Here is a 13,324-nt window from a genome sequence, read left to right as displayed (position 1 = left end):
TAAAACAAGGAGCGATGAGGAGAGACTTAGTTAAGGTCAAACTTGACGAAAGAAACAATAGTGGGTAGAAGCCCAAGGAGGAGGAGGATAATGCAACCCTTGCATCGAAGGGACAACAGGAGTAGCGGAGGCTGAAGTAACAAAACCTATAGCTTGTTGGCTTGAATGTAAAAATACACGAGAGGTATTTGTAATAATAATTTATTATATATAAAAATGTACAAGTGATGATTGAATGTTACAATGAGGACCCGCATATATACCTAAGCAAGTGTCCTTTCGTGACTGGGCATGTCTTTTAGACATGCCTTTTCACTTAACTAATGACTACTTAACATAATCATTACTTGATTATTTAGTATTTACATTTATTTATGTTTTATTTTATTTTATCCAATTTATGTTCGTAACATTGCCTTCCCCTTCAAAAAGCTTTGTCCTCAAAGCTTGTTGATGAAAGGACTTGATCTCTTATCTGCTACGAATGTCTTCTCTTCACTTGACCGCTAATAATTTCTTCATTTGACTGCATCATTGGTAGCTCATCTTCTATGATTCGCTGGTAACTTTGTTTTGAGTCCAGGGTTAGGTATACTCTTGAACCTAGGGTTATGTCTACTCTGCCTTCTTTTTATCTTTCTTTTTATTATTATTATTATTTTTTAATAACATATCTATATATATATTTTAAATAACTTCTTTTTTTAATTAAATAATTTTATTTTATTTTTGAAATAATTTTTTTAATATATATAATAATAATTATAATTAAATTATTTATAATTATTAACTATGTCAATTGTAATTATTAATTAAGTCATGTTTGACTATTCATTAAATTTATTGTTACCCAAAAATGATTTGGGTTTGATTGAGTCGAATTTTAATGATACGAATTGATCCGCCGGCAGAACATACATGATGTTTGACTGTTCACTGTTTGAAGTGGAATGGGTTGTTGGGCTATGGAAACAAATAAACTGACGGGCATGTTTGGTGGCTTGGACGGGAAGTAGAGAGTGGGTGACAAGCACAGGACCGGGCAGGGGGGAAGCGATCGCTGAAGGGGACAAAATGGAATCAACGACGGACATAAATTTTGTCATAAAGATGACCTTGGCAATGAATAGAAAGAATTGTGTTCAGAATCTTCTTCTGGGTTGGTACTTCCACCCTTTCCAACCAAAACAAATTTATCCTCTCCAGTAGCTTCTCCATTTCGCCAGAGGATTTGCGATCAGAATACACATCCTCTGATGACCTACCAAATAATATATGAGCCCCTTCTCCTCTATCTGCTGGAGATATTACCCATGTCCGTGTGCGCCTTGTTTTATACCATGACTCATACACCATAGCCAATGAATCATCACCCCATGATATCCCTCCAAAACGGAGATCTAGCTTATCAAGAACCTCAAGTTCCTCACCAAGCTTTGGTTCAGCAGATTGTGTGTAGATAATATCACGAGGAGAAACATCCACCTTTGCATCACCGCCATCTTGTGTCTCTGCCCAGTAGAGCGATGAAGGCTTATCAGATCGCCAATTGATAGACCTCATGCCTTTTCGAACATTGTTAAAAGCTATTGGAATGTTCTCCGCGAGAGGAAGATCACATATCTCCCGGACAAATTTTCCATCAGAGGTCCATACTTCAACTTTCTTGGGAAACCTTCCACAAGGGGCAATAAATGAGTAAGGCCTGTGAATTGAGGTGACAAGGAGATATTTATTATCAGGAGAAGGATTTATGGATGTATAGATGGTTGGTGGTCCTATAGCTTTTGTTGTTCCATCTAATTTGACCCAAAGTAATTGTGTCGTCGCATAGTAATCAAAGAGGTCTGCATCATATTCGTCTTTCAAAAGATCTTGATAGGTTCTCACTTGCACTACATTTTTGTCCTCATTGGATTGAATCTTTGGACCCGATGGAATCAGTGGCTTTTTTGGAGGTTCTCCACGAGATAAAGGTATGGTACACACAACTAGTGTCGACTCATCAATCCACACAAAGTTGTCAAAAATTGCATTTACATAGATTTCAGATGTGGTGAATAATGGCCTTGCCTACCCTGTTTCTACATCCGCAACCCAAAGACTCAACTTACTGCTTGTATTATCCCCCTGATCAAACCGAATAGTAAAAGATAGATGCCGACCATCTTGTGACCAACTTATAAAATTGATCTTTGCACCATCTGGGAAACCAAAGACTTCAATCTCTGGTCCTAGAGTGTCATCTTCCATCAGTTTATGGATCCCTATTCCAGTGTAAAATGACATACAGCTTCTTGTATTACAGTTTCCATCAATACAGATTCCAACAAGCTTTTCTTTTGGTCTTGCAAACTCTGAGAGTGGAGGTAAAGCCCTACGTTTGAGAAATAAAATCTTATCTCTATTAGGAGAAAAAGACAGAGCAGGAGTTGGTGGTGCATCAACAATATTTCTAATATCTATTGGAGGGAGACGATAGCCATTGTAAACTGAAGTTTCATCATCTTCCAAAGGAGGGGTTGCTGACTTATCAGAGTCCTGTGTATCTTCCATGCTTGAAACAGGAACAAGCCTGTTTGTGGAATGCCCTCTAAAAGAATCCATTGAATCCCCTTCATCATCTATGGATTCATTTCTTCCATTGGTACTCTCTGCATCCACACCTTTTTCTCCATTATCAGAATCAACCATTTTCACTTCCTTTTCATCATCATTATCTAGATCATGGTTTTCTTCTTTTGCTTCCTCTTGTCTCATTTCTTCACTATCGCTATCATCTTCCTTATTATCGATTTCTGCATAACTTTTCTTAAAACATATTGTAGCTTGTGCACATGATTTTTCTAAACATTTAAATGCTTCTTGAATTTTACTAAAGTGCTCAACGCATTCAAGACATAAACGTAATGGCATATTGTGCAGCGAACAACGTTCAAAGACTCACATGATTATATTGTGCGTCATGGCTCTGATACCACTGAAGAAACAAAACCTGCAGCTTGTTGGCTTGAATGTATAATTACACGAGGCGTATTTGTAATAATAACTTATTATATATAAAAATGTACAAGTGAAGATTAAATGTTACAATGAGGACCTGCATATATACCTAAGCAAGTGTCTTTTCGTGACTGGGCATGTCTAAATTATACAAGTGAAGATTGAATGTTCCAATGAGGACCCACATATATACCTAAGTAGGTGTCCTTTCATGACTGGGCATGTCTTTTAGACATGCCCTTTCACTTAACTAATGACGACTTAAAATAATCATTACTTGATTATTTAGCATTTACATTTATTTATGTTTTATTTTATTTTATCCAATTTATGTTCGTAACAGAGACATACGAAGGACGTCTCGAAGATCAAGTGTTTCAAGTGTGGTGAGATGGGTCATTACACTACTTAGTGTCCTCTCAGGAAGAAGGACAAGGATGAGAAGCACAATCCAATGGTTGCGCCTGCAAAGATGGAAGAGGAGGAGTTCACCATGACAGCCAAGATACCTCTAGGAGGGAGGTGGGCTGATTTGGAGTTGTAGTTTGAAAGAGCTATAGATAGGCAGGATCCTTGAGGAGTCTGCCTCTTGGATCAACTCCTTGCTATGGGAACCCAAATCAGAAGTAGCAGGATGGATTAGTGTCAGATGGTGCTGAGTAGTGTCAGAGAGACAGTTGCAGTGGCTAGGAGCACCAAAGTCTAAGCAACGCATAGAAGAGTTGGCAGCAATGTAGATGGCACAGAGCAGAGGTCATCAACAATGCAGTAGATTCAGAGGGTCAGTGCAGAGACTAATGACAATCAAGCTCCAACATTCATGTGGTATCATACTGAACATAGTTAGTTCAATAATTTTGGATGTTTTTCCGTTGTTGATTGAGTAGCAGCAACAATATGTAGTGCAGTGACAGTTGGCAGTGGCAGTGGCAGTGCTAGCAGCAACATAGGTGCAACACTTGAGAGGGAGTTGTAGTACGGATGTAGTGTTGACAATGGCAATGTCAGCAACAGTATAGTTACAACATCAACACAGTAGTTGGTGGACAGCATGTCAGACATCAACGACGCAAAGGAAGATGCTTCAGAGTCAGAGCAGTATGCAGCAACGTATATTGCTAGAGCACATTCCTCGCTAAGAGGGAGTGTTGATTTGGGGTAGCATCGGATGTGCTCTAAGCCTCAAATTTTGCGGAGGAGCTTGGGCACATGTATTCCAAAGAACCCAGTAAGTGTTTTGGGAAATTCCACCCAGAAACAATTTTATTAAAATAGTTAATATTTTTTAATGGGACCCTAAGTCTAAACTTAGGAAATTAAAAATATTAATGGGTATTAATCTAATTGTGGGTGTAACTTCTACAAGAAGACAAGGATCAAGCTAAAATGATCTTAGCCATTGATAGGTTTTAATCTGGGTCGTTAAATGTCAACGAGAAGATTATTTAAGAGAGCTGGAGGGTCATTTGGAAAATACACCGAGTGATCCAGGTCCAGGTGTGAAGAAGGACCTTTCCTTGACCTTTTACTTTCGTGATGTGTTAAAATTGATTTTTAAAATAACATCAATGAATACATCTGCAAGTGGAAAAGAAGAAGAACATAACAATCATTAGCACATGAGAACAAAAGTCGTTGACAACGGAGTTCGTCCAAGAGGGACTACGTCTCCGGGCCCCAGTGTCAAGATGGTGTAGGCCATTGCATTATGTGTTGTACTTGTCAATAAAGATGATGTACACTGAGATGATGTCTTGATCATATAAAGAAGAATGCCCTCACGCAGGAGTGGCTCGAAGAGATGTTCCACAGCTAGAACTCTCAATCAAAAGACTCCTATCAGTATGACACAAAAACAAGCATGGTGTGCATCCCGCCAACATGGCACAAAAGGGATGTCAAAGAAAAACACATGCATGACGACAACAAGAGTATCCCAACAAAATACAACAAGGGATCTCAAAGCATAACATAAAGAGTTATGACAGCAAGTACATTACAAAGAAAGATTCTGCATCAAATCAAGCAAGGAATCATGACATGTAATAAACAAGATCCTACATCAACATCAATCATCGATCTGTACAACATAATGCAAAAAGAAGAAGTACATGAACATGACGAATCATATACCTCACAACCAAGGGCCATCTGAAGCAAAGGCTGTCAAAGTGCTGAAGCTTACTAAAACATTGATCTCACATCATCGATCGCAGGAAGAAGAATGTTTGCACATGAAGATGAACATCTACAATGGCACTTAGAAAAGTGACTGAAAGAAGGAATGAGAGAAAGACAAATCTGAATACACCATCAGATTTGTGGCGTCGAGTAGTGCTGAATCGACTATCCAAAATCCGAATTCTGAGAAGTTGAAAATTCGGAGCTCAAGGAATCTTTTAGATTCCCTCGGGATTCCTCAAAGATTCTGTTTCAGGGATGAGCTGAAAATCCACTGCTTAGATGTCAAATCTAATTTCACCATTAGAATCCCTGTGTAAAACCATGATAAACAAGTATATACTTGACCATATTCTGACAAAGTGAAATTTTACCTCCGTGGGAAAATTTCATGGCTCATGGTTTTGCTCCTTGTTTTCGCTGAAATCATGGTTTCATGTGCATTCTGGAAATGACTAGAAGATGTAGAACTCATATTGAAAAACAGATAGCGCCATCGTGTTCGTGGCGACGAGAGGTGTAAAATCCATATAAAATTTGTCAATTTCTGAGAAGTTGAAAATTTTGCCCTCCTGCAAAATTCATGATTCCTGCATTAAAAAATTATTAAACTGCCTTGATTTGCGTGCCAGCTCCTGTCTCAAAATTCGTGTAGTCCTCCTCCTGCATAACGGGGTTCTGTTCTCCATTCTTCGTTCAGCGCCTCCGTTCCGTTCCCATGTGACCTCCTCGTTCTGCTCAAATCCACCTCTGTTCACCTCCCGAGCCAATGAGAATTCAGGCTTATATGATGGTTGGGTGGCGGACTTTACAAAGCTGCCACCGATGGTGTAATGGTTTGGGCGGATGGTTAGAGGCGGGGAGGTCGGGGTTCAAATCCCGCCGACCCCCAAACTTGGCACATTGTTTTGGCGGTTAAAGTTTATATATGTGTTGCAGTCACCATTACACATATAGTGCCGACGGTTGTGGTTAAGGTTAGATTTAATGGTGCGGTGGTTATGGTGTTGGGATTACGATTGGCATATATGTGATTTGATACATATGTTTAGTGGGAGGTTGCAAATATATAGATATGGTCTTTATATGTGTATGTCGTTATAACCTTAGCCCATTTAAAATATATCTCCCTTTTTTAACCATTCGTTGAATATAACAAACCCACTATGGTTTGTTTTTATATGAAATATTTAACATAACCAAATATATATACATATATATAGATTAACCTTTTGACTTCATTAATATATATTAACCCATTTTTTTTGGTTATATATATAATATATATATAGTTTTTGGATTTATGATTTTTTTGTTTTAATTGTTTATATAGTTATTTTAATAACTATATTAAAACAATTTTGTTATATGGTTTTAACCAAAAAAATGATTTTTTGTTTCTTGTGCAGCGTTAGGAGACCAATGACGGGCTGCCATGTGTCAATGGCTGATGCGTTGCCATGCGGGTCCCACGTGCTGATTGGGATGCCATGTGGCACATTGTGGGCCCCACTTTTTCCCTGTCATGTCAAACTTTGAAGAGCTCTATCTTTTGCATACGAGCTCGGTTTGACAAATTGTTCGCACCGCCATAACCAGGAAGACGAGACTACGCTCTGGTCATGGGTCGAAGTCATTCCAATGACTTTGATTTTTGAGCATCCCTAAGTCCTCCTTGTCTTGTATGTGTTCCTAAAGATGCACCCGGATCACCGAGAGATCAAGAGATCAAATTTATGAAGTGAGAAGTTCTTAGGAGGAAATTTTGATCGAGTAGATTTCTTGCAGTTGAGGGGCAGAGATAGCATCCGAAGAGAGAGATTTTCTCAGCTGGAGAATCATCAACAAAGAGAGGCAGAGAGTGATCCAGCAGCTCTCACGCAGAGGCTGACGCAGGGCCATGCAGGGCCACACAGAGGCAGCACAGAGGGTGAGAGAGAGTCTGAAATTTTGCAGCAGAGTCAGTTTTAGAAGCCAGGAGTCGGGATGTGAGACCGAGACGCTAAGTAGTGACTCTGGGCAACAAATTGATCAGTTGGCTGGGTGATGCAGTGCCTAGAGGGGATGACATAGGGACTGCATGAGGACTGCGTAGAGGCAGCACAGGGCCTGCGAGAGGCACCTTATCCAATGACAGGATCAACTGGGATTTTTCTCAATGATTGTGTGAGGTAATCTCACAAACTTTTTGCCAATATTTCTCTCTTTGTAAGTTAATAACCCTTGAGGTATTCAGAGATGTATTCAGAATTTGCTATTGCTTAATAATAATAAACCCTCATATCTGTTGCACTGGTTTTCCGGCATTGGGTTTTTCCGGGGACATTTGTCCAAAAATAATGGTGTTATAGTGTTGCATTCTCTTTCTTACTTAGTCTCTTGCTTCCGTATATAAATTAATTAAGTGAAGGGTGCAGTGTATGTATTTCAATATTTGTCGTAGGAAACTGCAAATAACTTGTTCATGTAAATTTAACAGGCAGGAGAAATATCATCAATTGTTGTAGTAGGGATTCTGGTTTAGGAATTTTCACAATAAAACCCTTGCTATCTTTTTTGTGAGGGGAACAATAAAATATAGAAGATGCACCCTAGGAGTTTTGATATAGGTTTCAAGGAAGAGTAATTTTAATATGCAAAATATCACCAAGGTTTCCAATAAACAATATGCATTTAGTCATGGAACATTTACAAACCCTAGCATAAATTCATTAACCTTAGCATGAACATAGTGGGAAAGATAGAAAGTGGTAAGTATGGAACACCGTCGACACACTACTTCAATCAAAGCCTCCCCAATAGTGCCCTTCCTAAAACCCTAAGGCCTCAGAGGCGATCCCAATGGACTAGAGTCAAAGACTAGCCTCCCAAGTGAAGTGAGGGAACAAGAACATAGTCAAGATCAGTCAATCATCTAGTTTGCCCCTTGATCCATATTAGTATGCCCAAAACATTAAGTGAAAACACATGATTACAAAATGGTTAAAGTACTTGCCAATGGATGACCCACTTTCCTTCAAGAAGGAATGTCAGATGGGAGAGAGAAATATGATTGGAGCAAGAAGTGGAGGATCTTGACATCATGTTATGTACTAATCATACATGGTTGTTGGTTGGCTAGCTGTCTAAGGAGGAGAAAATTTTTAGCTATGGATTCCCACTTTATGGTGGGTAATAATGCTTATCTTATGTTTCACATTAAATTCATGGTGTATGAGGATTTGATCAAGATTTAATTTTTTTTCTTTTCCAAGCATATACTTTGAATAAGAATTGTTTGTCTGAGTTAAAAAACTTTTGAGCTTGTTTGCATTTTGAAATTCGATCTACTATTCACAGCTACAGAAGCATGCCCTTTACCTTGAGAGTGGGTAGTATCAAGTTTCCTTAGTCAAACCAAGTCATAAAGATCCCCTTCCATACTCAACAATGTTGGCTTAGTTTGACCCTTAGGAACACCCTCCTTAGGTTAGGAACCTTTCTTCCTTAGCCTTAAAGTGGGAGGAAAGGTCACTGAGGAGACATTGCTAGCTTGCTTGAGAGTCGCCTCTTGGCTATCTCATTGGGGTTAGGACTTCTTCTCTTAGGTGAGAATCTGAGTCGCAACAAGCATCTAAGGATCTAGAGGATCATTGGGTTTGGTTTCAACATAATGTCTGGACTCTGGATTGTGCAACTTTCCTACAAGCTAAAACTTTTACTTCGCTAGTTATTTATCAATGGATTCCATCTAAGGCCAGGTTTTGCCAAGAGTGGTCTTTTAAACAGCCTTTATCTACTTTGTCAATGTCCAGAGACCATCTGAAGCATCAAAACTGATAGCTTGTTGACTTAAACGTAAAAATACACAAAAGGTATTTTTAAATAATAATTTATTAATATATAAAAATGTACAAGTGATGAATGTTACAATGAGGACCCGCGTATATCTACCTAAGTAGCTGCCCTTTCGTGACTGGGCATGTCTTTTAGACATGCCTTTTCACTTAACTTAATGACTGTTTAACATAATCAATATCTGATTATTTGATATTTACATTTATTTTATTTATTTACTCGTTATGAATTATATTCATAACATAGCCCCTTCCTTCAAAAGATTTGTCATCAAAGCTTATTGTCGACAGTTTCCTTCAGTTTGCATTTGTCATCTCGGCATATGTAACTCGATGCCATTGGCACCTCTGCCTATATAATTCGCTTGGTAACACTATCTTGAATCCAGGGTTATCAATTTTTATTTTTTATTTTTTTTAATTACTCTAATTTTTTATTTTATTTTTAAATAATAAGGTTGTTGTTCCTTTTTTTTTATAAAAATGTTTTTTTAATAATATATATATATATATATATATATATCTATATATATATATATATATATATATATATATATATCTATATCTATATATATATATATATATATATTATGTTATGAATTCATTAATATTAATGTTATGTTGAACGTGACGGATGGAGAGGTCACACCTTTTGATCCGTGGCTCTAAAGACGATGGCGTGCTATTCAACGAGAAGATAGCAGAATTGACAGTGTAGACAAGCTGGTCGAAACAGTGGTGTTTAATTTTGTTTTGTTTGGCAATGGATGGCCCGATGGTCAAGGTTGGAAAGATGCATCAGTCGGGGGGCTGTTTGAATGGTGTGGATAGTGGTCATGGTAGCGGGCACTGTCATCGTAGAGGCATGGTCAGGGCCATGGTGAGAATCAAGGGAGCCGGCATATACCGTGGTAGAAGACCCGCAGATATTCGAGGACGGAGCTCTAGAGCCCCTGTGACACAGAAAAATGGGCAAATGCAGTCTCATAATCAACCTATTATGATAAGACCATGCAAGATTATAATAAGAATGAGATTTCATCAAAGCATGATCCGTTGAAGCAAGAGCAGTCTCGGTTAATTGTTCTACAAGAAAATGTTGCCCCGTGAAGAAAAAATTGTTGGCTAATTGATCTAATGCCATTGCACAGTATGGATATAACTCAAAGGCCCTCCACATTTTTTCCATTCCTTCGTGAATGCCTTCTAATTCATTCATTTGCAAATCCATTATTCCAAGTGCCACCAAAGCTTCCACATTTTCAGGGTCTAGCTGTAAAACACGCTCAAAAGCTTGTCTGGCTTTCCTGAACTGACCCAGTTTGTACCGACACAGACCTAAACCAAGTCTCACCGCTGCGGGGCACCCGAGATAAACTTGCAAAGCTTTCTTATAAAACTCCAATGACTCGGTATATCGTCCGCGGTTGAATTGTACACATGCCCGTCCAAGAAGAGCAAGAATATTATCAGCCTGTCCATCTAGTACAGTTTTGAATGCACCATATGCTTGTTCAAGATAACCTTTTGCTAGAAGTCGCTGGCCTTTTCCAACCCAAGTAGAAGGTTCATGTTTATCAATTCTGGAAGCCTTATTATAATAATGGGTTGCACGGATGACAAACTCTTCCCTTTCTCTCTGCTTTGTCTCAATTTTACCAATGTTGTTGTAATATATCATTGGGAGCCCTCTATAGCATAGCTTTGCAAACTTAGCATTGCTCCTTTCTGGGTCTCTTTCTTCTTAATGTCTGAAATTCCAAAGTATCTCTCAACACTGCCCCCTCCCCTTGGTACATAATCAATAGAAAATAAATTGACAGTGTCGTTGCTTGATGCCACAACAACTTGGAATCCCCCAGAAAACATCGTGACATGCAAGGCTCGACCATCATCTAGAGAATAGGTTAATCTTGAATAGAAAGATATGTATTTCTCTAGTCTATGACTATCCCATATTTCAATTGTACAATCATTTGAGGTTGTTACAAAAAAGTTGTGATCATGTGAACCTGCAATATCATAGACCACTAACGGATGCTCCTGAAGATGTGCAACTAGAATTCCCTGAGGTTGCCATGTGCCATCAGGAACAGATGTTCGAGAATAAGAAAACATCATTGGTTCAGGTGATGATGGAAAAGTTGCAACTCGATCAATAATGTCCCAAAGAGCCACGTCTTTAGTCATGTCTGTTCTTGTGGCTCCAACTCTAATGACCTTACTAACTTGTTTGGGGGCAGCAAAGCTGCTATTCAACATAGAACCAATAAAAATTTTGGGTGGGAAAGAACCTTGTCGGCCTCTAGTATCTTGGTTCCATACTTCATTCAAAGAAAGTCTTATTGATGGTAACCTTTTTTGTCCAATTTCAGATTTCCTTTCACTTTGAGGGTATATATATACTAGGACACCTTCATAAGATGGGCCATGGTTGGAATTGCTGCTTACCCCAACATGTGGAGGCGTCACAATAGCAGAAATTTGAAGCTTCTCAAAGTTTTCTAACTCTCGACAGTGTTCTCTAGTCTGCATTGTATTGGAAAGATTTTGGAGATAGTTTTTCATTGCATCTAGAAGTCTTTGAGGTGAAAAGCTTGGATGTGAGACAGGCAAGGAAGCAGCAACAACTATATGCACATCAATGTCACCATTTATAGAGAAGCCAGTGGCATCTTCAAGCACAAATCCTGTTCGATAAGGAAAAGAGGTCACATGCCTCCCGTCCACATTCACGTGATCTTCATTTGGATCATCATCTTGATCTATATCATTCTCATCCACATCAAGATCAACTTCATTTGGATCCTTATCTTGATCTATATCAGCTTCATCGAAATCATCCTCTTGATCATTTTCTGCAACATCTTCTTCATTGTTATGATATTGTTCATCTTCTTGTTTCTCAAGATAGTCCTCATCCACATCATCAATGTCTTCTTCACCATCTTCATTGATATCCTTTTCATATTCATCATTATGATCAACATCTTCTTTTCCAGCCTCACCTTGTTTCCTTTCTTCACTGTCCCTATTATCTTCCTTATTATCAATTTCCTTTCGACATGCTTTAATTTTTGCATATGATTTTTCTAAATGCTGAAATGCTTCTTGAATTTTACTAAACTGCTCCATGAATTCAGGACGTGAACGTAATGGCATATTTTGCGGCGAATTACGTTCAAAGACTCGCATGATTATATTGTGCGCCATGGCTAAAGCATCAAAACTGATAGCTTGTTGACTTAAACGTAAAAATACACAAAGGTACTTTTAAATAATAATTTATTAATATATAAAAATGTACAAGTGATGAATGTTACAATGAGAACCCACATATATATACCTAAGAAGGTGCCCTTTCGTGACTAGGCATGTCTTTTAGACATGCCTTTTCACTTAACTTAATGACTATTTAACATAATCAATATTTGATTATTTAATATTTACATTTATTTTATTTATTTACTTGTTATGAATATATTCATAACACCATCAAGTATATATTCTAGGATTGTTAGTTTGCCAAGTGTTGTCGAAGCTCGTTTGAGGATCAAGATTTTGTGTTGATTCAGGGCAAGGTGCATTGGTGCATTGTTGTTTTAGGGATGGCTATTTTCTTGTTCACAATGCTTTTTGGACTTTGCCATTACTAGCAGGTTCCGGTGTTATTCATGTTTTTATGGGTTATGGAAACTCATGCATGAGTTTGTTTATTATCAATAGATTAGATCTTTGTTTTCTTCCAATTCATTGTTAAAAGATGAGGTACACCACCAACTTTTGGAAAAAGGAACCTTGTTGATCAAACATGTCCAACTTTTGGATAATCCAAAGTATTATGCTTTTAATTATAATAACATCTTTTGGTAAAAAATCGCATAAGAGATATTCTTGTCGACGCGTTTCGAACCAGATCCAAGAAATGTAATAAATAGATGTAGAGAGCGGCTAACTAGTCGTTAGCGAGTAACAACTAGTTTGATTAAGGGCAGAAATTAGCAAAGGTTTTGACCAAAAAGGGTAAGGGAATCTAATTAAAGAATTTAAAAATAATATTGATAAAATAATATTATAAAAAGTTATAATATGTTGATTTAATAAAATAATTAATTAAAACTTTTTATAACCCTTTATAACCCTTTATAACCCTATTAATGAATATTATTATATATAATATTGTAAAAAATATTAATCATATTCATATCCCTAGATAACAGGATATTAACAAATAATAATATTATAAAAATATATATATAATATATATATATATATATTGTTTAGGGGAATAAAATTAGTACAGG

At 37.6% G+C, this 13,324-nt stretch overlaps 1 protein-coding gene and 1 pseudogene across 7 annotated transcripts in view; both read right to left on the bottom strand.

The window, feature by feature from the left end:
• LOC149257211 (uncharacterized) overlaps nt 1–13,324 on the bottom strand; it is a 571,530-nt gene that overhangs the window by 151,649 nt on the left and 406,557 nt on the right. The gene's annotated exons all lie outside the window — the stretch shown is intronic.
• Nucleotides 1,081–2,916, bottom strand: LOC149257214 (putative glutamyl endopeptidase, chloroplastic pseudogene; annotated as a pseudogene).

The sequence above is a fragment of the Pinus tabuliformis genome, chromosome 6 (genome assembly GCF_031772625.1).
Source record: "Pinus tabuliformis cultivar Carrire ecotype Pingquan chromosome 6, CPIR1, whole genome shotgun sequence".
NCBI lineage: Eukaryota > Viridiplantae > Streptophyta > Pinopsida > Pinales > Pinaceae > Pinus > Pinus tabuliformis.
The sequence above is the reverse complement of the archived record's forward strand: the minus strand, read 5'-3'. Positions and strand labels throughout refer to the sequence as shown.